The 22,704-nt window shown below is 51.1% G+C and overlaps 1 protein-coding gene across 4 annotated transcripts in view; it reads right to left on the bottom strand.

The window, feature by feature from the left end:
* The window catches only part of ASAP1 (ArfGAP with SH3 domain, ankyrin repeat and PH domain 1), a 265,358-nt gene that overhangs the window by 162,740 nt on the left and 79,914 nt on the right, over window positions 1–22,704 (bottom strand). The window lies entirely within an intron of this gene.

Consider the following 22,704-nt stretch of genomic DNA (forward strand, 5'->3'; position numbering starts at 1 on the left):
GATAATTTATTAAGGGCAAAAAGGCAACAGGAAGGGTAAACCCAAAACACACATCAATCGAAAGGACTGTGGTCCTTTTGTATGTTGATTTCAACAAACTAATATCTGAGACCACTGAGGAAACGTAAACACTGAATATTTAATGATGGTAAGGAATTAAATTTTAAGTGTGGTTATTTTTTGAAAGAGCCCTCATCTCCGGGAGATGCACACTGCTCCCCTCCCAGGACCTGCGGGAGGACCCAGCGGGGACGGGCAGGAGATGGGGTGGGGGGGACAGCAACGGAACGGGAGCGGCCACAAGGGGACCGCTGTGAAAGCTGGATGCTGGATACACGGGGGCTCATTCGCCCCTTCTGCCTTTTGTGTATTCTGACATTTTCCAGAATAAAAAGTTTGTTTTTTAAAAAAAGAAAAAATTACAGATGTAGATGCCGACGTGTGAGTACTGCCAAAATCACAAGGAGAATGAAAAACTCACAGGCCATCAGAAACAGCCACAGGTGGACACACCCTCCAAACGAGGCTAACGGTGAGAGCTGTGGCCGCTTTTTCTATGTCTTTTTTCTATCTTCTTCTTTTTTTTTAAATTTAAAATATTCAGATGTCCGTTTCGTGGCTTTGAGGGTCAGCCCTCCTAAACGGCCTGCTGAGCCTCGACTGGTTACTTTCTGTTACGGAGTTTGTGCTCTGCTGATTTCAGTGACCCTCAGAGCACGGTCCCTGGACCGGCAGCATCAGCATCATCTGGGTACTTGTTAGAAATGCCAGTTCTCAGGCCCCAGGGGCCCAGCAAGGTGTTCTAACAAGCCTACGAGGTGATTCTGATACACACCAAAGTTTGAGGAACACTGGCTTGTTCCGTTTGTTTGAAAAATGCCTTCTTTAAATAGGTAAAACTAGATGGACAGGGCATGAGAGTAACTACCTAAAGTCCAAACCAGAGAACTGAGGAAAGGGTGCAGGGCTCAGGACGGCTTCGGTGCCGAGCTGATGACTGATGAGTAAAAACCCTCTGGCCTACGGGTCACTTTAAAGTGCTTTTGCGGGTCCCCAAAATCAAATATAGCCTCCACGCCCATCCATTGCCACTTCTGACAAAAACCACCTTAAAATAAAAATGTCAGACGATCCACTCCCCTTCTTCATCTTCACTGTGCTCACTCTCAGCGAGATGACATAAAATTTAGTCCTCCTTCCAAATATCTTGCCCTAGAATGGAAATTGCCATTTTGCTTTGCAATCGTGGATCAAAGAAAACTGTTTTAAAGCAATGCCTTCATGCAAATGTACCGTGGGGTTATCTGCAGAGTAACAGACTAGCCTTGTGGTATTCTCAAATGACAGTTATGTTGCCCAACCCTGGAGATGTAATTTGCGAATGGGAAACTGTTTGGTGGCAGAACACATAACCAATGTCCTCACAGAAAACCAGAGGTTTCAGTTAAAAGAAAAAATGAATTTCACTGCCTAAAGCTCTCAGTCTCAGAACAGTCAAAACTTATGAATTTTTACCTTAAACACTGTCTACATTCCGAATGAATTAAAAAACTCACAACACTATGAGTTCTGACCATTTGAAGGTCTTTGCAGAGGGAAAAGGGACCTGGACCCTCTGATGGGACGAGACCTCCCTGCCTCCAGGTAATGCCGCCTCACGAGCCACGCGATCCCCCCACCCCACCCCCAAGGTTCCTCCCTGCACACTGCCGGCTTCCTCAGCAGACTTTGCTGCAGTCTACCCCTAGACTGGCGGGCAGCCCACCAACTACCCACCTGGTGTGACGGGAAGTCAATTTGAAAATGAAAGTATTGCATGCAAATGAGCATTATCAATAGAAGGCCAGATTAAATCACCCTCGATGGTACCCTCGAATTGGTCAGGAAAGGCTGTTTTTCGGTCAGGAAAGGCTGTTTTTCAGAAAAGAGTCACTTGTAAAGCTCCAGGGTCATGAGGGTGAGCTGGCTCCTCACACTCGCTCCTCACACACTATTTTACTGAGCGGGCAAAGTGTTCAGATTGTGACATCCTCGACTTTAGTTTTCATTCTCCTCACTTTTTATCAGATTCTCCAAACGCTCTTAGAAGCTGAAGAGGAGGAGCAAGAAGGTGGAACGTTTATTAAATCTTTCTAACACTGCAGAGCAGGAACTGTTATGCCCATTTTGCAGATGAGATGCAGAGGTAACAAACGGTCCGAGAACTGCGTGCCTGGGCAGAGGCCCAGAGACACTGAGCTAATGCCCGGGGAGCAGAGCTAGGACCCACGCCGGAGCCGCACGCACCGGCCTGTGCGGCACCCACGCCTGGGCCGGCCTGTGCGACGGCACGTGGCACCTCCCGGCAGCCCGGAGGGGCTGGGAGCTGCCTGCACTGCTCACCCTGGCCAGGACGGAGCTGCCGTAAGAGCCGTGATGCTCTAACTAGTGCGAACGGAAGGGAGCTGAGCCCCAGACCAGACCAGACACTGACAACCGAAGACGGGTTTAGATGTGGTCGGGATACGCAAACGACTGTTTCAGCCACAGCCAGTTCACTCGCTAGATATTTTCCAGGCCAAGAACCCGCATTCATCTGCTCACTGCGAACCCCTGCGGCTGGGAAAGGGAGAGACGACATGGGGTCCAAGCCAGGTCTCCCCCGAGCTAAGCGGGTGACCACCGAGCCTCGGTTTCTGATGGCAAACAGGTGATAGGTAACATCTGGCTCCAACCCAGTCCTACCAGGAGGACCCGAGCAGAATGTCTGTGAACCACAAAGCACTGCGCAGATGGACAGAATTCATACTACATGGCGGCTGGGCAGGAGGACGGGAGTTCTCGGGAAGCGCGACGCGGCACCGGGAGATCATTCTAGGATTTACAAAGAAGAAGAAACAAAACCAGAATGCGCCTGTGAATACGCCACGAAACAGTAACTCCCTTTGCATATAAGCAAGAGAGATCATATAAAATAATGATTGTGCCCTGTCTGGTGTCAGAGTTGAGATCTGGGAACAGAAAGGTGGAACTGGGTCCCTTGAGGGGAGAGCCGGGAGCTGGGGTGGAAGGCTGGGAGGGGCCGGGGTGGTAAGGCTCTAAACGAAAGCTACCCGCGAATCTCATTCATAACGAAGACAGGGTTACAAACAAGTGGGGAAAACGTCCTATGAGGTGAGCAGGGCGCGAGGAAGAGGCTCTTCCTCCTCCTTCCTCTCGGGAGAACAGGCCGCCGCGAGGTTAAGCTGAGTCAAGGACCAGGATGGTGCGTGCCCCCCAGGCCTGTTCCCATGAGGAGTCCACGCCTCCCAAGTTCAGTGGGACAGACGGGCCCGCCTCCCGGCTGGCAGCTGGCCTACCCAACGCGCATTATAGCGCATGGCACACAGGGACACTCGAAAGCGCACCGGCTGCAGCACTGGGACCCACACTCACTGACGCTTCCGCCCAGCCATCATGCTCGCCGCTCCGACTTCCAAATGCCGGCTGCCTCTGCAACGTAACTGCGACCCTAGCTCTAGTTCCCTCCTTCTCATTCTTACCTGGTTTAGTGCCTCGCCTCCCCGCCGGCTTAGCCAACCCTTCCACGGGCCCTTGGGGGTCTCTTCTCTGCGGAGAATCAGTTCTCCGGCTCCTCCGTGGCTGAGCGGAGAGCGCCCCTGCCCGCTCGCTTCTCTCCTCTCTCGAAGCGTGCTGCCCCTGCCCACCAGTCGCCTGCTGCCACCCTTCCCACTGTCACCCGACTCTTCCCACTGTCACCCGACAAGCCCCCCTTCGGAAGTTCGTGCCGGCCACCTTTCTCTCCTGGGCTCCAAAACGAGACTCCTTTAACGACGCTGCCATCGAACCCACAAACCTTTCCAGCCCAACATCGCTCTCAGCCACATCGGCACCCACACTGGCGACACTCGGCCCTGACTTTCTGCGCCTCTGTGCTGCACTGAGCGCTCTCTCCTCCCTGCCCTAGGACCCCCGCTGCGGCTCTGGGACGCACACTGCTGACTGCCGCCCCGACACCACGCTCCTCTCCTCCTCAAGGTCAGAAGCCTCGTTTTTAGCAGAACACTTTGCCAATGGGAACAGAAGACTCCATTCGCCAGTCTTTCCCACAGCCCCGTGTAGCCAGCAAGTTGTAGTGTCACATGCGTTCTACCGAGAAGAGTCATTTGGGCGGGCCCGAGGCTGCCCTTCTCCTTCCGCACATCTCAGAAAGGACAACTGGAGTTCCAGCATCTATCTCGAGACCAGACGCGACCCTGCGGACAGAAGCCACGTGCTCAGGAAGATGGGGCAGGAGAGAAGCCTGAACCCACGATGGCACCACAGACCTGGCACCCCGGGGCTACGTCCAGACTCCTTTGCGGTGGGAGAGGAAGAAATGACCATGCTTAAAACTCTCTATTTGTTCTTTTCATGTAATATGCGGCTCAACCTAATCCTATCACAGGCCAAAGATCAAACAAAGGCAAACAACGAAATGGACAGGCGCGGGGTCCCCCAACGGCAAGTGAGCAGGCAGGGTCCGAGGGGCTGGAGGCCGATGGTTCTTCCGACCTTCCGTCAGTACAGGGTACTCCAGAACATTCCAGGCCCTGCTACCATTTGGTACGTTATACACACGCGTCAGACTTATTCCTCTTCTGCTTTTAGTTTCACCTCTTGCTTTTTCTTTCAAGTCTCCATAGTTGCCCCTAACATAACCTTTTAGGAAAGCACCACAACTATGTTAAAAAGCAAAAGTCAACTTTAAACAATGAGCATCGACTGGGAGTTTCTTCCCACAGACAATTCAAAAGGAGAGCACCCAGGAGGGTCCATTCTGGCTTCACGCACCCACCCCGCCTCGTTACATAACTCCACACAGCGCAAAAGGTCGTGATGCCCCCTCGTCAGCTGCAGTCTGGCGGGAAGGGACAGCTCTGTGATCAACCGAAGTGATCAACCGAAGCGCCAGCATACAGTGTTGGGGTCTCAACTCGTTCCAGGAGGACGGCCGAGCCCTGAGGGCCACCGAGCTGCCCCGGGTTTCCACGATTCCACCGCAGAGTAAGCCGGTCAGGAGCGAAGGGGTCGGACCTGCGCTGTGAACCAGGGTGCCCTGCTTCACGGCTTTTCACAGCCTCTCCCCCGAATGAAGAAGGCAAGTCCAACGACGCCGGCATCTTGGCCGGAACCCGCACAGTCACAGTCCTGACACCTTCCACAGTGTACTGCACTTAGGCTAGAAACCAGTGAACCTCACCGGGAGCTTCTGAGGCCTGGGGCTGTTGCCACCTGTTTGCGTCTGGTGCTAAGAGTGTCTGGAACACAGCAGAAGCTCAACAAATGGCCACTAAATACACAGACAGAGGTGCGAATGAATCGGGGAGCCAGCCGGGGAGCTGTACACGGCTCTCGAGACCTCACCCCGCCACCAAACCCGTCCAGCAGTGACGAGTGCCAATCAGGAGAACTTTGGCTAAAGAGACGGACATGGGCTAGGAGGCCCTGTCCTCCAAGAACTAAGGAGTTGCCCCTGGGGGTGGGGGGGAGCTGAGGAAGGGCTGGTGAAGAAATGGTTCCTGCACCAGCACTTACTTTTACAGAAACAGCTAAAATAAGGAACAGGAAATTGCTTGCAAATGGGCGTGCAGCAAGCACCCACTGGTACAGTTTCTGTGACAAGATGAAAAGGCCGAGCGCCTGGCAGTCTGGGGGTTCCACGGAACATCAGATGGCGGGGTGCCAGCGAGGCGCACGGGCTGTGATGCGGGCCGGCGGGCCGGGGGCAGGGGGAGTCGGAGGGAGCTGTGGCGGAGAGGGGAGAGGGGAGAGCGGCCTGCTGCCAAGCACTACCCTGTGCAGACACCATCTCCTTCCCTGCTCACGGCAACGCCAAGGGCCACAGGGGAACCAGCCACCTGAGCCCACCTGAGCGCGCCTGACGGCCGAGCGTGCAGCGCTTCCCACACACACCGGTGACCACCCCCAGCAGCCCAGTGGCCGGCCCTGTCACTTCCTTTTACAGACATGGCAAGGGACAGTTAGGTTCCTTTTTATCAGGTCTCAAGACTGGTTCTGATCACAAGGAAAAAAATGCTTTTTTTCGTGACTATGTAAGGAGACGGACATTAACTAGACTTATTGTGCTGATCATTTTGCAGTGTATGCCAATACTGAATCGTTATGTTATACTCCCTAAACTAAGATGATGTTATATGTCCAATATACCTCGATTAAAAAATAATCCAAACTGGCATGGGATAGGGCCGAGGGTCAGCCTGGGCTTGTCTCACTTCAAACAAGGACCAAACACACTTGAATACACTTTTTTCTTCACCTTGGAAATAAGACACTGAGTCAAACAAATCAGAGGGAGAACAGGACAATGAAAAGGGCGGGCAGGTCGGGGCAGGGGCCACGGCGTTCACTGGGGTCTCCGAGGCAATGCCGAGCAGCTACGGAGGACCGGGGAGGGCAGAACCAGGCATCCCGAAAGGAGAATTAGAAGCCCAGGCTTCTGTTGCATCTGAGCGGAAATTATAAGGAAAAAAAAACGTATTTATTAGAACTGAAGAGCAGTCACTACGACAATCGGCGCGGCTGTCAGTCTTCCGAAGTGTTTTTACAATTGCGCTTCCTCTGTGGCGACTGCTGTGGTTACCTGGGGGAGAAGCTGCAAGGACGCCGAGCACCTCGGCGAGGGAGGAGGAGAGGGTGCTGAGGGGCCTGCAGGGCCAGGAGCAGAACGGCACCCTCTCTGACAGTGAACGTCACACTGGATCGCGGAGCTAGGAGCAGGCCCCAGCTGGCGCTAATTTTAAGAGAGCCATTTCTGTCTTTAAAAAAAGGGGGGAGGGGGAGGAAGAAAAGCATGCTGAGAACAATCCCTGGCACTTTCCAGACAGATTAAGCTATTACTGAATGAAGACTAAAGAGACTCGGGGAGGAAGAAGCCGATTGAAAGGGTGATGATGACTCACCCGCAGGCCCCGAGAGGCGCGCCACCTTCAATGCAGGGGCGTGGGAACACAGAGGCGGCCCAGGACGGAGCAAATACCTACACACCCTAAGAATCGAGAGTCAGAGCCCACCTTGCCCACGTAGAAGGACACATGCGAACCCCACCGGTGGGACCGATTTAACATTTCTGGGACGTGTTTGGCAATCTGTCATAAAAGCCTTAAACCCAGAAGCTGAGATCTCTTCCTAAAGGAGTCATCAGAAAGATGAGCGGAGAAACACGTGCATTATGACAGTAAAAGAATGGAAAAACCACCGTCGGGAACAGAAATAATGAAGTAGATACAGCCACGCGATGGAATATTATGCAGCCACTAAATTAGAGAGTAAAATTCTTCAGTGAGATAAGGAAAAAACTTTACAAGTGAAAAAAGCAGAACATAAGGCTATATATACAACGTGGCACAATAATTACTTCATACAATGATTATTACATGCACTATCTATAACCTCAGCTATATAATGCACACAAAGCAAACTTTAACAATATTCCTGTCTATCTACTACTACTAGAATTCTCGAAATTGTGGTATCCAAGATTCTTTATACTTTTCTATATTTTTGTACTAAGGAGATATTACTTTTGTAATCAGAAAATGAACATATTTTAATGCAGAAACCAAATTTATCATGCCTGTCAAGCGGTCTAGTTTCACTGCCCAAACGGAATACCGACGAGCACAGGTCACGAGCTCCCAAGATTTCTGATCCTAAGACACAGAGAGGGAAAGAGAGAACTAAGACCTGACACGGTGAGGCAGGAAGAATTAAAAAGAAAATTACAACCAACCCAGTCCTAACTTTCCACACCAGCAGGGAGGGGGCCCTTTCTTTTTGGGGTCAGATAATACACACAGGAAAGTCATAGCTTCTCAGAGTTTCTAGTAGGCCATCCTGAAAGTGGAATTCATCCACGGGGAAGAGTAAAATTACCAACCCAGAGACACGATCGGGTCAGCAGACATCAATACCACGCCCCAGGTCGCTTTGCAGGGAGGGGACTATGCCCAGTCTTCAATTAAAGGCACCAGGACGATAAAATAGGTAAACGACCAACAGGCCAGCCGCCTGCCTAACTTCGAATGGAGAAAACTAGAAATTTGAGGAAATCTTTTTGTCCTAATCTCATGTACATATTAAAACAAGAACGTTGGCCTGGAAGACCTAAGAACCCTTCCAATTTTTAAATTCTGTGATTATGCAAGACATAAACTTAATCTCTGGCATATTAAGCCATCTTGTCCTAGAAAAGCAGCTAATTAAGTACCAAACGATCATCAATTTCCTGCACTGCAAAAGTGCTTGGAGTAGAGAGGAAGGCAGTAAAAGCCCCAGGGGCCACGGAGACAGGTGACTAGAAAGAGGCGGGCCTGGCATTTACAGCCCACTCTCCGCCTCAGTTCCCAACGGTGGGGCTGCGCCACCTCTGTGAGCACCACTGACTTTCAAGTTCAGCTCCATCTGACCATCCGAACTTCTCACAGATTTCTGATCCAGCACAGAAGCTTCTGAAGGGCCAGGAGAAGCAGGCAAGGTGGCAGGGTCAACGGGACAAGCAGAGAGTGCAAGTCCCACCTCAGCCCATAGGGACATGAACCCTGAGACTCCATGTCCACAGCTACAGGAAGACAGATGGACCCACTGGATCAGGGTCTCCCTGCAACTCTTGCACGAAGTACCCCATAGAAATCAGAGGGGACACCTTAAAGCACTCAAGGACCGAATCCTAAGAAGTCTGCTGTCGCCAATACTCATGCATGTTCTGTGTTCTTCTCTGTATTTCTCTATACTTCTAATTTAAATACGATTGTGTGTGGAGGACGATCGGCTCCGAGACATGGATGCCCCCTGACTGCTGCAGGACCCTCGTGCTGGACCCGGGCCAGAACAGACTGCTCCTGTATGTCCCCTCACAGACGGCTGACCCCTGCCCTGTGCTGGCTCCAGGAACAAGCCCTTGCCCCGCCCTGGGCAAGCATATAAGGCGTTTCCCCTTATCTGGAGCAGGGCACACCCTAGCATCCTGCTCGGTCCCATAGAACCCTTTTAGCACACCTGCCACATGGCATGGCGGACGTCCACGCCTCTCGCCACCACCAAACATGTGCCTCATATGTAAGTCCCCCTAGAAACCCCTTCATGCAGTGCTGGAGTTGTCATACTCTTTCCCCAGTGTCTCAGCCCTAAGAAATTTGACCTAACAACTGGTGATTTAACCTGCTTAAGTTTGTCCCTTCTTCCAGCTCTGAGTAAAACAGATGCTCCGGGAAGGTACACCAGGCTCCTCCTCCAGCACTGGTTACCTCATTTCAGTCAACCCCCGCGCCCCCGAGAACACTAACATTCTCTAGTGTGAGATGTGTCGTTCTTAATAATCACAAGTTTTTCTCCATTATAAATTTTTATGATAAAATGAAATAATGTATGTGCAAGTGCCTGGCTCATAACAGAGGGGCGAAAGATCAAAGCTAAGTCTGAATCTAACTGACTTGTTTTCTTTATCAAATTAAAACTTGCTTTGAAAACATGCAGCAGACAGTCCTGAGCTGGGAAAGCAAATCGTAAATACTGTATTGAGGATGCTCATGCTGACACAAGTTCTTAATCTCTAGAGTTTCTTGTTGAGAAAAGTGAGGTCTGGAGAAGACAAGAGAAGTCGCACGTGAAACATACAAAACCAAGAGACTCAATGAAACCACTTACGAATGCAGATCGACGAGGCAGGGGTGTGCAGTGACAAACTGCATAAGGACCCGAGAGAAAAACGTACACCCGAACTTAGTACCAAGAGGTCTCTCTGCAGATGAATTTTATGCTATGTGGTTAAAAAAAAAGAAAAGAAAACGCTGTAACTAAGCATGATTCCTTCCTGTCTCAGATGCATATAAATTATGGAGCTATCATGATCTGCTGAATTCAGACGTCTGAGTCCTTGTTGCTTCTTACATAAATATTATATTGACCTCATCCCAAACAGCCTCATTTTACCTTGTATCTTAACCTTTAGGCTCCCATATTCTTCAGGATAAAGATGGGACACGTGTCTTAACTAATGCACTTAATTTAGACCTGGGGGGCAGCAAGGAATTAGATAGAAGAAAGTAAATATTAACTTTTCTAAAAACAATTCCTTTTGTACTTGATGAGGACTCAACTCAAACTAAATAATATCAGCTAGACAAATATTTACCGAGTGCTTATCATGGCAAACCCTCAAGCTGGGGACTGTGAAGAATGTACAGAAAACACAGCCCTTGCCACGGTGACTTAACAATGTGGCAGGAGACACAGGATGCGCACATAAATAACTAACGAAGGGCAGAACGTGATAAGGGCAAGAAGAGGGAGTCAGAGACCTGTGCTGTGGACAAGTGGGGAGACACCATTTCCAGGCCGGGGAGACCGAGAGAGCTCCAAGAACATAGCACCTGCGTCGGGCCTTTCTCGAGACCATCGCACGTCCAGCCACAGGGCCAGCACCTTCCAGACCTCGTGACGTGGCAGGCATTTGTGGAACCGCATGGGATGAGAAAGACTAAGACCAGAACAGGCAACACGAAGAAAACATCGATGCGTCTGCTGCAAGGACGAGCCGTTCACGACGACTCCTGCACGGAGACGGAAGGAAGCCAGCGTCGCCATGAATGCCGAGAGCCAGCTGCTCTTCCGAGGACACGGCGGTGCGGGAAATGTGCCTCGGGCTGCTCATCCCAGGCCTGCAGGGCATGCCTCCCAACTCCGGAGCAAATGCAAGCACGATTTTACACTCTGGACAGTCATTCAGGGCTTTGGGTTGAGAAAGAGGCGGGGAAACTTGGTGTCTGTAGACACCGTACAGGAAGCAAGAGAAAACATACTTTTTTTGGCCCACTCTTCTGAAAAGAACAAATAGGCCTTTAAAAGCTGTAGTCAACACTAAGAGACACGGGGGAAGGCAGTATTGAATTGTCCTGGCTCTGTCAGACAAATACTGTCTCCTCAAGGCCTGGGTTCCTACTGGCCAGGCCCTGTCCTGCTGGATAAGGCAGTGAACGCCAGTCTGAGGTCATCTAGCAGAGCTGAGTCTTGCTGGTTAAAAAGCCATGCTGGACCCCCCCACCGCACGCGCGCGCGCACACACACACACACACAACCTGCCCCACTGGCCATGTCCTCTTATTCCCGGCCCCGCCATAGCCCTTCCCTCCCTTTGCCCCGCAGCCTTTGCCGTGAACTGCTGGCCGTCTTAGAATCAGGTGGGCATACGTGAAGCACCCAGCCGAAGCCGGGCGCTCAGCAGAGGTAGGTATCGCCCCGCCCACCTGCGAGGCCTCGCGGGGCCTGCTCTCATCTTTACATCCTAAGGCCTAACGGAGCACCAGGCACAAAAACTACACATCCGGCTAGACAGAGACACTGCGCCTCTCCCTTCTTGCCCAGAGCCGCCGCACTTCTACAGCGCCACACCCCCATCCCTCCAGGAGCTCGAGAACATGTCAGGCCACCCCTCCTCTGCCCTGCCAGCTGCTAGATGCCAACTAACCACAGCCTCGGGGTCGTTCATCGCATTGGCAGAAGCTAACTTTCCGTAAAGGGCTGGGAGCTTCTCGTCAGGTGGATCGGCCATTCTGGGAGGACCTCCCGGCCCCCAAGGAGCATTACTCAGCCCTACTTCTGCTCGGCTGGCTGTTAACTTCTTCTTACTTCCAGAAATATTAGGCTGGCTTCTCTTCTCCAGAAGCATGAGAGGGTACGCCTCCGGGATCAGCACACGGGGGGTCTGGGGGAGCGGCTGAAGGCACTCAGGCCTTTCGGAAGCTGGCAGGGATCAAGGGGCAGAATGTCATACCCATCTGGAGAGCTGGCTCCACGTGCAGAAAAGTAATTTTTTAAAAGCTATGGTTAAAGGCTTTAAAGAGGCTCTCGGTCTGACCCCTTTGTTCTCTGGAGGAAATGGGGGCACAGTGAGACGCGGCGACTTGGGGGGTTACTTGGATGGAGCAAGGACGTCGGACAACCCGGAGCTGACTGCACATGCACCGGATGACTCAGACGTTTTCCAGGAGAAGTAATTACACCCTGTTTCACTCTGTGTCAGTTTAGAAAGCATAATTCATAAAGTCAGTGAAAATAAGGGCCTCTGATTTTATGGATACTTCAACAGGGCTATGACATTTCAGTGGAACTTACAACTTCATCTGTTGTATCCAGACAGCTAAGGTTCTTGTAACGAACATTCGCATGGCCCACATCTTAACCACTGAGTTTTTAAAGCACCCCTTTTGGAAACACAAAGAGCCCTGGGCTAGTGGCAGCCTGCTTCCTTAGCTGGTGGCGGCAGAACATGGGCATCCAGTGCAAGCAGCAGGGGAAGCGGCCTGAGTCAGCTCTGGAACCCTCAGCTCTGCAAAAGCCAAGCAAAGGTTCCCGAAACCTGTGAAATGCACGATGGCAGCTGAGACCACAGGCCTCCAAAAGCCCGAGCCCCAGCCGCAGCTGCCGGCAGCCCTGTTCTCGGGCACGTCCTGATTGGGACACACTCCCTAACTTAGGGGTCGGAAGTCCAGAGGTGCTGAGGTGGGGAGGAAGAGCTGAGAGACCAGCAGTGGCCGTGGGCTTTCAATCCTTCCTTTTCTGAAAAACCAGACGTGTTTACGGCTAGCTCTTTCTTGGGACTAAGTCTGGTGGTTTCTTTTTAACTGGGAGGAGAAATCGAGATAGCGGAGAACTCTCTTCTTTCCAAGTATTCCAAAGGCAAACCGAGTATCTCAACGCTGGCTCCGGTCATCCGGATTTCTGGCGCCGAAGCCAACTTCAAATGGTGCGCCGTGAGAAAGGGGAATGCCGCCCGAGGCTCACTTCGCGCGAGTGTGGGCAACCTCCCCAGAAGCGTCCTCCCCAGAAGCATCCTCATTCAGAGAAAGACATCTATGGCCTGCATCACACTATTCTCTCCCTCTGAGCACAGGAACAGATATCTGTTCTTACACCACGTGCTCCATAAGTTCCAACACGCCTGTCTGAATGACCACTTCTTGATCAGCTCCGGTGCTGAGCCAGGCATTCTGAGGTGAAAGCACAGCCTCTGCGTACAGTTTAGTGACAGGGACTGACACAGAACTAGCCAGGTACAGAACGTAAAGCAGAATGGACTGCCGTGGCTCGGTCAACTGCCACGTACTGATACGCCAAGCGCCCCGCTCGAGTTAGGAGCTAATGCTTTTCCATCACTGTCTCGCCCGCTCCTTACAAACTGCCGCTGAGATAGGTATTTTTGTTCTCATATTATAGACGACAAAACGGAGGCTCAGCGAGGTTTAAGTGACTCCAAATCACACAGTTAACGGTAACCGCGGCTGCTCTGGAGCACTGAACACGCCGGAAGCTGGGCTGCGTCGTACGCCTTCCATGCAATTTTCTCATTCCATCTTCAAAGCAGCCCTTCAGAGCGAAAGGACTGTCATTACCCCAATTCACGAGTGAAGAAGTGGACAGAATTTAAGCAACCTGCCATGGCAGAGCCGGGCTGGGAACTGAAGTCTTTTGACTCTATAGCATGTGCCCTTAACCACCACCTGTTTCTACGTGCGGGTGGTGGGGGGTGGGGAGGGCGCAGTGAGACGTCAGAGAAGGCCTGAGGGGGGCGTGTGACACCGGATGCGATGCCTCCCTGCCTGTCTCCCAGAGCACATCCGAGGGACGAGGGAAGCCCCGACGAGCTGGTACGAGGCGGCACACACAGAGCCGCTCGCTCGGACAGGCCTCCCGTCGTAATTACCGTCCTCCTGCGCCGACTTGCAGCGCCTGAGGATTCGGCTGCCTGCAAGGTCCACACTTTTCAGCTTAAATACAAGGAGGCTGGAACGCCTCCCGTCATTTTTCACCCCAAATAAAATGCAGGTTTTAATGCACACCACGAACGGGCCGATGTACCTGCTCGACGACTGAGGTTCCACCTCCCCCGAAAGGCTTCAATGGCCTGCTCAGCACTCCCCGAAACTGAACTGATGCTGTGGCCAAGGGTAGAGAAAACACTAGGAACAACAAATGAATGTAAATGTTCTAAATTTGAATGTATTAAGAGAGCCAGATGGCAAATGTGCAGAAACGGATTCTCCTGTGATAACCCTGACAGGCAAAAGCGCAGCAGGAACGTGCCGCGTCTCTCCCCGGCACGTTCCCCAGCCCTGGGCCTGGAAAACGACCCCACCGTAGACACTCAGAGATGAACACGGCCTCCTCAGGCCCTCTTAAGCCCTCTGGACGCTGGCACAGCAGACTTCCCCTCCCCCTCTCCAGACCAGTGTTTGCATCTCAGGAGCATGACCAGGACGTTAGAAGTGGAAGGGTGCCCCAGAAGCAGGCATCGGTGTGATCAATAATTCTCTCTGCGCTGTGGCTCCACCAGGGTTTGTCTCTGGGCTTCACACTGTGGCACCATTTGAAGAGTAGGTGACAGCTATAGCTCTTTGCTTGGTCTGTCTTCCTACGGTTTCGCTCAGGAAGTCACGTGTTTCCCCTGTCCCTCAGCAACTGCTGCTACTGTCCCGAGCAGCCACAGCGGGACCCCAGAGTGCTGCGGCAGTGGGGTTCGGGATCTGGGTCCGGTCTTCCTGGCAGCTCCAGGGCCATGTCACCGCACGGGCACCCAAACAGCTCCATACAGCTGCAGATTTCATGTTGCTTCTTAATTGTACGTAGGTGACTCCCAGGTGACTCTGCCAAAATGGCGAAAGAGGCTGATGTGAACATTGCCGACAGGAAGGACGATAACTTCGACGTCCAGGGGCAGTGGCTGCTGCATGAGGGCACGTCCACCTAACGGAATCCCGTGCGGCCACTGAAAAGCTCGCTTCGGAAGGTCCAGAAAAAGCAAATTCAAAGGGACATAAAGTAGATCGGTCAGGGAGATTGGGGGGCTGAAGGAACATGGGGGTGACTGCTAACGGGCACAGGGCTCTTCGGAGGTGATAAATGTTCTAAAATTGGTTGTACAACTCTATGAATATGCTAGAAATCACTGAATTATATACTTTAAATGGATGAAGTGTGCTATGTGAACTGTATCTCAATAAAGCTGTTATAAAAAATAGTTTGAGGAACTAATGACAGAAAAATGCCCAATATATAATGTTAAAAGAAAAATGGAGGGTTTTAAAACAGATTACTTAAGAGGATCCCACTTTTGGGGAAAAAATCACGCACACATAAGTGTATGACCTCCATTAATTCTACTTCTACTAATTCGGCCACTCCGATGGTTAACGTTACTGCGCACTTAAACTAGGCCCCAGGCACTGGGGTGTTTCACGTGCACTGCTCGGCTGCTGTCACGGCTCTCTGAGAACGGCAGTATGACAGGTGAGGAAATGACCATGACGTGGGAACAAGAAGCACCTTGAAGCACTCGTACAATTAGTAGGCGGTGGTACATGGCAGAGGTTCAAAACCAGGACCACAAGACCAAGGCCTACATGCTTGTAACCGCTGTGCCTTATGATAAGGTGGCCAACGGTCATCAAAGTACTGAAAGGTGACTTAGCCTTGACATAATTTTTGTTACAATAAGCCTGTATTAATTTTTGGAATCACGAAGAAAAATATTTAAAATTTTGCCAAATAAAAGCAGGAAGTTTCAGCACCTGCCCTCTGTGGTGGGCCCTGGGCACAATGCCACCTTGACCACACGACATTGTCCCAGATTCTATCCCCGAGGGAGAGGGGCAGCGTCAAGGCAAAACTGTGTAAAACCCCAATTCGTCAGTGATGGCTCGGCAGAGACTCTGAGCAGCTGAAGAGGCGAGGCCTCCTCCACGAGCCAGAATCCGGGGCAGGACCCTCCTTGTCAGATTCCGACCGCCGGAGTGTGGCCTCGTCTTAGAGTGTCCTATCGAGGCTGTTGCTGCTCTCTGAGGAACCTCACTCCGGGCACGCGAGGTCTCCGCCTGTCTGAAGGCCAGCACCACCCCGTCCCACGTCGCCGCCGCTGCCCCAGGCGGCACAATAGTTCCTTGAGCCACTTCTACAAAATGACTTCGGGCTCTGTTACCGTGTCGATCTCGGTCACTGCTCTCAAAACGTGGCACCCAGCTGTGGTGCAGACGTGGCCGGGACCTCCCGTGCTGAGGACACTGCAGGGCTGCATGCTTTGATTCGGTTCCCTTAACGCTGCGCAGGCTTGCACGGCTGTGCCATGCCGAGTACAGAGCAAGGCTCCAGCGCCTCGGATTTACTCATCCGCTTCCGAGGGGCTACTGTGTGAGAGGCCCTCGAAGGTCAGCTGGCCCGCATCCGTCACCCTGCAGGTGGAGAGAGTGGCCTGGGGGGTGGCTCTGCAGTCCGCTCGGAGTCCCACAAGTGACACACGTCACCTGGCTCCGGATCTCCCAGCCTCATTCATATTAAGTGTGCCGCTAACTACAAACTCCAGGTGCCGTCAAACTTCACCGAGGTCAGAGTCCTTTACATTTTAAGGGGGAAAACAAAGAGCTGTGAAATAGAGACTGACGAGGCAGCCACAGAAACGCGTTAATTCTTCCAATTAAAAATTCCGACCGCCCACGACGGCTGCGCTTTGGCCCGGGGGCAGCCTCGGCTGCTCCATCCTGCTTCTCCCAGGAGAAGACCCACGTGGCTCACTGAGGACCCGTATTTATTACTCACCTGGAGCCACACGGCCCGATTTTTGTCAAATGATTTTTGAGTCAACACGCGCGGCAGCCCTGAATCACCATCCGGCCCCCAAAGGGGGAATGTTTGATCTTACAGCTAGGTTTTTTTTTTTTTTTTCTTTTTTTTTTTTAATGTCCTAGCTTTCAGGAAGAGATGCTTGTAATCTAATTCTTCAATTTGTCAAATAAGACATTTTCATTGCAGCTGGACCCAGCTGGAAATGGCTCTCTCCCACATACATCCCCAACAAGACATAAAACATAAGAGGCATTTAACAGAGCAAGACAGGGAGAGATTGATTGCTTCATCAGACCAAACTGAACAGGCATGAAATAAAGCTAACACCCGCGCCTCGGGGAGCTAACCCCTACACCCCACTCGACGGACGGCTCCATCCTTCCCCGCGCTTTCCCGCCTGGGGGCTCTGTCCGATGGCGGTCCTCTGCAGGCGTGTTCCACTCACCTCCTTTGCGGTCCAGGTCAGAAAGGGTCCTCTGAGCTCTCTCCAGCTGGAGCCGGCGGTGGCGCCCCTCGCGTGCCCAGAGCAACCCGACGACCCACCCGCCGCTGACCAGAAGGTGGGTATCGGTTAACTCTGCACCCTCCCCACGGTCCCCACGCACTGTCAACACCTGTGCAGCAGAAGTCGCGTCCAATCCAGTCCGTCTCCTCCCTCCAAGCACCCGCCACAGACCGGGCACACAGTAGGTGCTTAAACAATGTCCGAACCAAATTACGCTGAACTCGGTCTGATGCGAGGCCTTTCTGAGCTTTTAGTCTTCAATGCCAGAGGGAACCTGTCCTGTAGCTAAGCTTTATGACCACTGTTCCCGTCCCACATCTGCACGAGGGACAGGGGGAGAACAGAGTTCTAGCAAATACTCCTGTGGTTATTTTTTGTCATCTTCTGAGAATTCTGCCTCTTGTTTTGCATAATCCTTTTTGAGCCTATATCTGTGCCTCGAATTGAAAGCAATAAATGAATCCATGAAAAATAATACATTGAACCCAATCCCGCAGAGCTACGGGGTGCCCCCGAATGTGACCACAAACCCACTGCCATGCCTACACTTTTCCTCAGCACTGGCTTGGTGCCGAGTGTCGAAACAGGCTCTGGAATGAAAGGACCTGGGTTCCGACCTGCCTCTGCCATCACTTAGCTGGGACGCTGGCCGGACAAGTCCTTGCGATGCTCAGTTCCCTGCGGAAGGGTGAGACTGGTCCCCAGCAGGTGGATACTGAACATGGCAAAGGGAAGGCCCAGAGCCTGGCGGGTGTACTTTCAGTGGCAGCTGACCTTAAAATTTAAGCGTGGCGGGTACGGTGTTAGGGACGACGGGAGGGAGATTTTACGTTAGGAAGGGATGAGTGGTGTGGCTATTTTGAGGGGAAGGGCCAAGAAGGCCCCTTTCACCACCTGGATCACAGCCCAGAAGGTAAGTGACGTTTTAATGTCATCTTACTCTGAGACCATCCCTTTGAGCCACGCTGGAAGTGCCAAACCCAGAGCAAGGATTCCAGGAGCCAGTCCATGGCAAGGAAAGAACACTGCCCCTGTCAGCCTGGTCAGCCTACTTCACCTCCCTGGGCACCGGCCGAAGGAAATGAGCTAATGGTTTCACACAGTCAGCGTTCAAAGCCTGACTCCGACCTGGTGAGTCTCGATAGTCAACTTGCCAGGAAACCCTCTGACGACAAGTCACACTGAGACTACGAGCACGGTGGGTGAGTCCCCAGACAGCAGAGCCTGGCACAAATGAGAATCAACCTTACTTCCTGCCTTCATTAGTGGGGGAAGTTACTTAAATTCTGATCCTCAGTTTCCTCATTCGTAAAAATATAACAGGATGCTCACCAACATCAGGTTATTATGAGAAATATGCAAATAATTTAGCACAGAGACTGGTGCCAGTCAGGAGATGTCAAATCCTCCAGACTGTGTGGCTACTATTATTAATAATATTGATAAGGACCAGAAAGGCATTTTAAAATACATATACACACAAACCAATGCACAGACGCACCCCCCCACACACACACAATGTGCACATCAAGTGAAAGAATGATCAGAATCCCTAACAGCTGGAGGGCGGGAAGAAGGCCTAGTGCCCAAGAGTCACAGAGCGCGCCCTTGACAACTTCCAAGGTCTAGGTCTGTTTTCTCAGAACCACTAAGTTCACAGACAGTGCGACAGAGTACACTAAATTATAAGGCTAAGGCGGAGAACAGAAGACATTACTGTGGCCACCATTTCAAATCCAAGAGCAAAACTTCTCTTTGAGGCTTCTCTGTTTACTGCACGTTGGATCATAAAGTAAAAATTTAAGAACCACTGTCTGGGATTTTTCGTTCGACTTTGATGAAACCAGCCGATTTGTCAGAGCTGCTTGTGCAACTTCCTGCTACTGCTCTTCCTTTCCAAGGAGCTTGCACTGAAGACACTCGACGTGTGGACCATCGTGGGCGGGTTCACTGAAACACTCTTGTTCCCTTAACCCCCGCTGAGGAAGGAAACCCCACTTGGCCTTCAAACCCATCCACCCCACCTGCACTTTCTGAATATTCAATCCCATTTCAAGCTAAATGACCACTTTTACACTAGTTTCTGTGATTATCTTATTCTAGGTTAGTTTACGTTGCTGTTATTTGTCCACTGTCCAAAAACATAATACGAAGAACTAGTTTTACTTCAACACTTAAACAAATTCATAATTCCAAATGCAAAATGGAATTCAACAATAGCAATGCTTTAGGAAGTATTCCAGAATGCAAAAGAACTTTTGTCTTATTAACAAAAAAATACTCTGGCGTTTTTCCTTCCAAACGGCTAACAGTAGAATAGGAAGCCTGCTGCCCTAGCTAATTCCACCCTAACTTACTTTCTACTTCCCTCGTCACCTCTTCCGGGTTAAAGGACGATCTTTATTAATTTTCTTACTGGGAAGAGAAGCCCACGAACACGCCAGCAGTCTTGAAGGCACACGCAGTGTGACAAACACAATTTTCATATTTATAAAAGATTCTTCAGAAATATTTTTGTATAAAAACCTAAGAATCTATGGCAGCTAGAGAAGAATGCTTTTGAAAAGGAGAACACAATAAAGTGATGAATTGTCTAAGGAAAATGTATTCACATTACAGAAAGAACCAGCAATAATAACATTCATCAAGATTCTGGCACAAAACAGTTCAATCTTTCATGGTGAACTTTTGTTCAGAGGCCAAACCATGTTCTGTTTTGCAAAACTGGCTCTCAAACCTCAAGTGGAAACTACATTTAAACATGTTATTTCGACTACCTTGATATCTACCACTCACCGCCTAAGCCCTCCGCTCATCCCAACCAACTGGGTTACCAAAAAAATTATTTTCCGAAAAATTATATACCGGAATGTTAATTTTATCATAGTCAGGTCATAGGATTATGGATGATTTTATCTTTTTCTTTATTTCTACAATAAACAGGCTATTATGGTATAAAACCTAAGTATGGCAGGGCATTTCCCATCCTGAAACAGAATCGCAATGGTCACAATCACGACAGACCAACATTCTCGCTGATCACACTGATAGAACGAATGTCTCTCCCAGACTGGCAGAGGTACTTATTCACTCAGCGACATATCTGGAGGGCCCACCGTGTGACAAGCACGGGGCTGCCTCACAGAAGCTGAGGCCACACAAGGCATCCACAGCCACGAGTGGGTCCCACGAAGCTCGTGGGTTCTGGGCCCGGTGTGCACCAGGATAGGACCAGGGGACAACAGTTAGGAAGGGCCTCCTCAAGACAGTGACATGAGCTCTGCCCAGGAAGATGAGTGGTGACCACCTGCTAAGGGGGAAGGCAAGGGACCGTGAACAGCATGACGGGTGGGCCGCAGGGCAGAGGACTCTGGGTGCGGCTGCTAAGGAGAGTGGACAGTACCCCGAAAAGCGCGGAAAGCTACCGAGGCCCACGTGGAAAGAGTTACACCTTCATTTCCAGGTAACAGAAGTCAGGCGTATCAAGCCCGCGCTCCGGGTAATGGCAATGGAGAAGCATGTGACGGAGGCTGTCACCTGCTCCGGTGCCGCCGCCGCGTTCTGCAGACAGCCTCCCTCCCAAACGCCGCGCCTGGGCGCCACTCACATTCGGCTGGAGCTCAGGAGAGAAGGCATTCGGTCCGTTTCCCTACTTTTAAGCCAGAAGAGAAACCAAATCTGAACAGAACTTCCATTATCTTGATATTTTTCCACAGTTCCTCGTAACCACTCCGACGGCTTAAAAATGACTTCTGGCTGTGACGGAAATAAACTTTTATTTAACTGTTTGGAGGACACAAGACACTAAATGAATATAAGATCTAGTACGTGCAGGTGCCTTTCACACTTTTGGCATCCCTGTACCGTATTCAAGTACTTTTTATACCACAACATCAACAAAAAAATAATTCCTTTTTAGACTCTGGGAAAACCGGGCATCTCTCTCAAATATCAACGTCTCCCCACTGACTGACATAAAATAGCAACGTGACTAAGAACGATCACCCCATCAGCGAAGTACTTCGTTAATAAACCTTCCCTTAGATTACCAACTACACACCGGATCTCCACTCCTCCCCCTGGGAGCAAGCCTTTCTCCTTTCCTTCACCGCCTTCCTCTGCTCATTCGCCTTCCAAAATTCTCTTTGGTCACACTGCCTTGTCACTCACGCGAGAAACATAAAGATGGGTGATCTATTCTCGCCACCGCTCGGGGCGAACTGGAGTCCAGCGCGCTAGCTAACCACGCTTCCGGTCCATTCCTTCCTCCCCTCCCATGAGCGGCATCGTCCCCACACTGTTATCTCAGCCTGTGTCCCCTTTATCTTCATCTGATGACACTGATCACCTTCATCACCACCAGAGTGGCCACTAACTGGACCCCTGGCATGCAGCAGACCCTCCGCCAGGCACTATGTCATCTCGGCCTATCATTCGACAAGGTCAGTGTGTGGGCCCTATTTTACAGATGGAGAAAGTGAGGCTCAAAGAAACTCAGGCACAGAGGGGCAGTAAATCAATCGACAGTGCGCAACGAGCCAGGATCCAAACTCAGGTCCATGAGCTTCAAACTTAAGGTTGGTCACATTTACTTCTGCCGAAAACTGGCAAAGCGGATGCTAGGAATTTCCCCATTCACGTACCTTGGCATATGGAAAAACTGTGATCCAACCCAGAAATCGACAGTGTTTGGAAGGTGGACAACCACCCACATGGAAATAAAGATCTGGAAGGGAGGTTCTGGGTCTGACTTTGCCTTTCTGCTAGCGACATGTTCCCCACCGCACCCCACTGGTGACTCTTGGGGCTCTCTGGCCCACGAAAGACAGCCAGAGGTCAGCTGGGAAACGCATCTCATAAGGAAGATCTGTGAATATATCAGGGGTAACGACCCTGCAAGCTGAGCCTCAACAAGAGTTTGGTACAAGTATTACATTGGAAACTATTATTTCTTCGATGGTGCTGCTGACTCGGCCCAATGACTTGCAATTAGTTTTCAGGATGTTAAAAAATAAAGTGAAAACCCCAGGCACCTTATTGAAGTATGATGATGAAAAACGGTCACTAGGAAATGAAATTTTCAAGTGGGACTTGGGGAGCGAGGTCTAGGACAGGGGCGAGCTGCATGCAGTGGAGACGACTCAACTCCGATCGCTGCCCACCGGAAACGGACATCTGGGATTAAAACGCTGCAGAAAGAATCCTCGGGAAGCAGCCCTCTGAAAAGAAGCAGGCCTCCCCCATGTATGACCCGAGATAAATGTGCGAAAAGAATGATCAAGCAACCTCCGGCAATGATGCCAGCCTCACACTTAACGTACGGGAGAAGAAGGCAAAGTTAAAGATGCGTGTGCGCGTGCACGGCGGTCGATCAACGCTTCCCATCCTTGCTAGTCATGGTATGGGCTGCGGACCAGCAGCGGCATCACGCGAGAGCCTGTTAGAAATGCAGACTGTTGCGTCTTACCCAAAACCTACTCGGTCTGAATCGGCATTTTAACAGACTCCCCAGGTGACATGAATGCACATCATGGTTTGAGAAACGTGGG

Source organism: Rousettus aegyptiacus, unplaced genomic scaffold (genome assembly GCF_014176215.1).
Source record: "Rousettus aegyptiacus isolate mRouAeg1 unplaced genomic scaffold, mRouAeg1.p scaffold_m13_p_15, whole genome shotgun sequence".
Taxonomy (NCBI): Eukaryota; Metazoa; Chordata; class Mammalia; order Chiroptera; family Pteropodidae; genus Rousettus; species Rousettus aegyptiacus.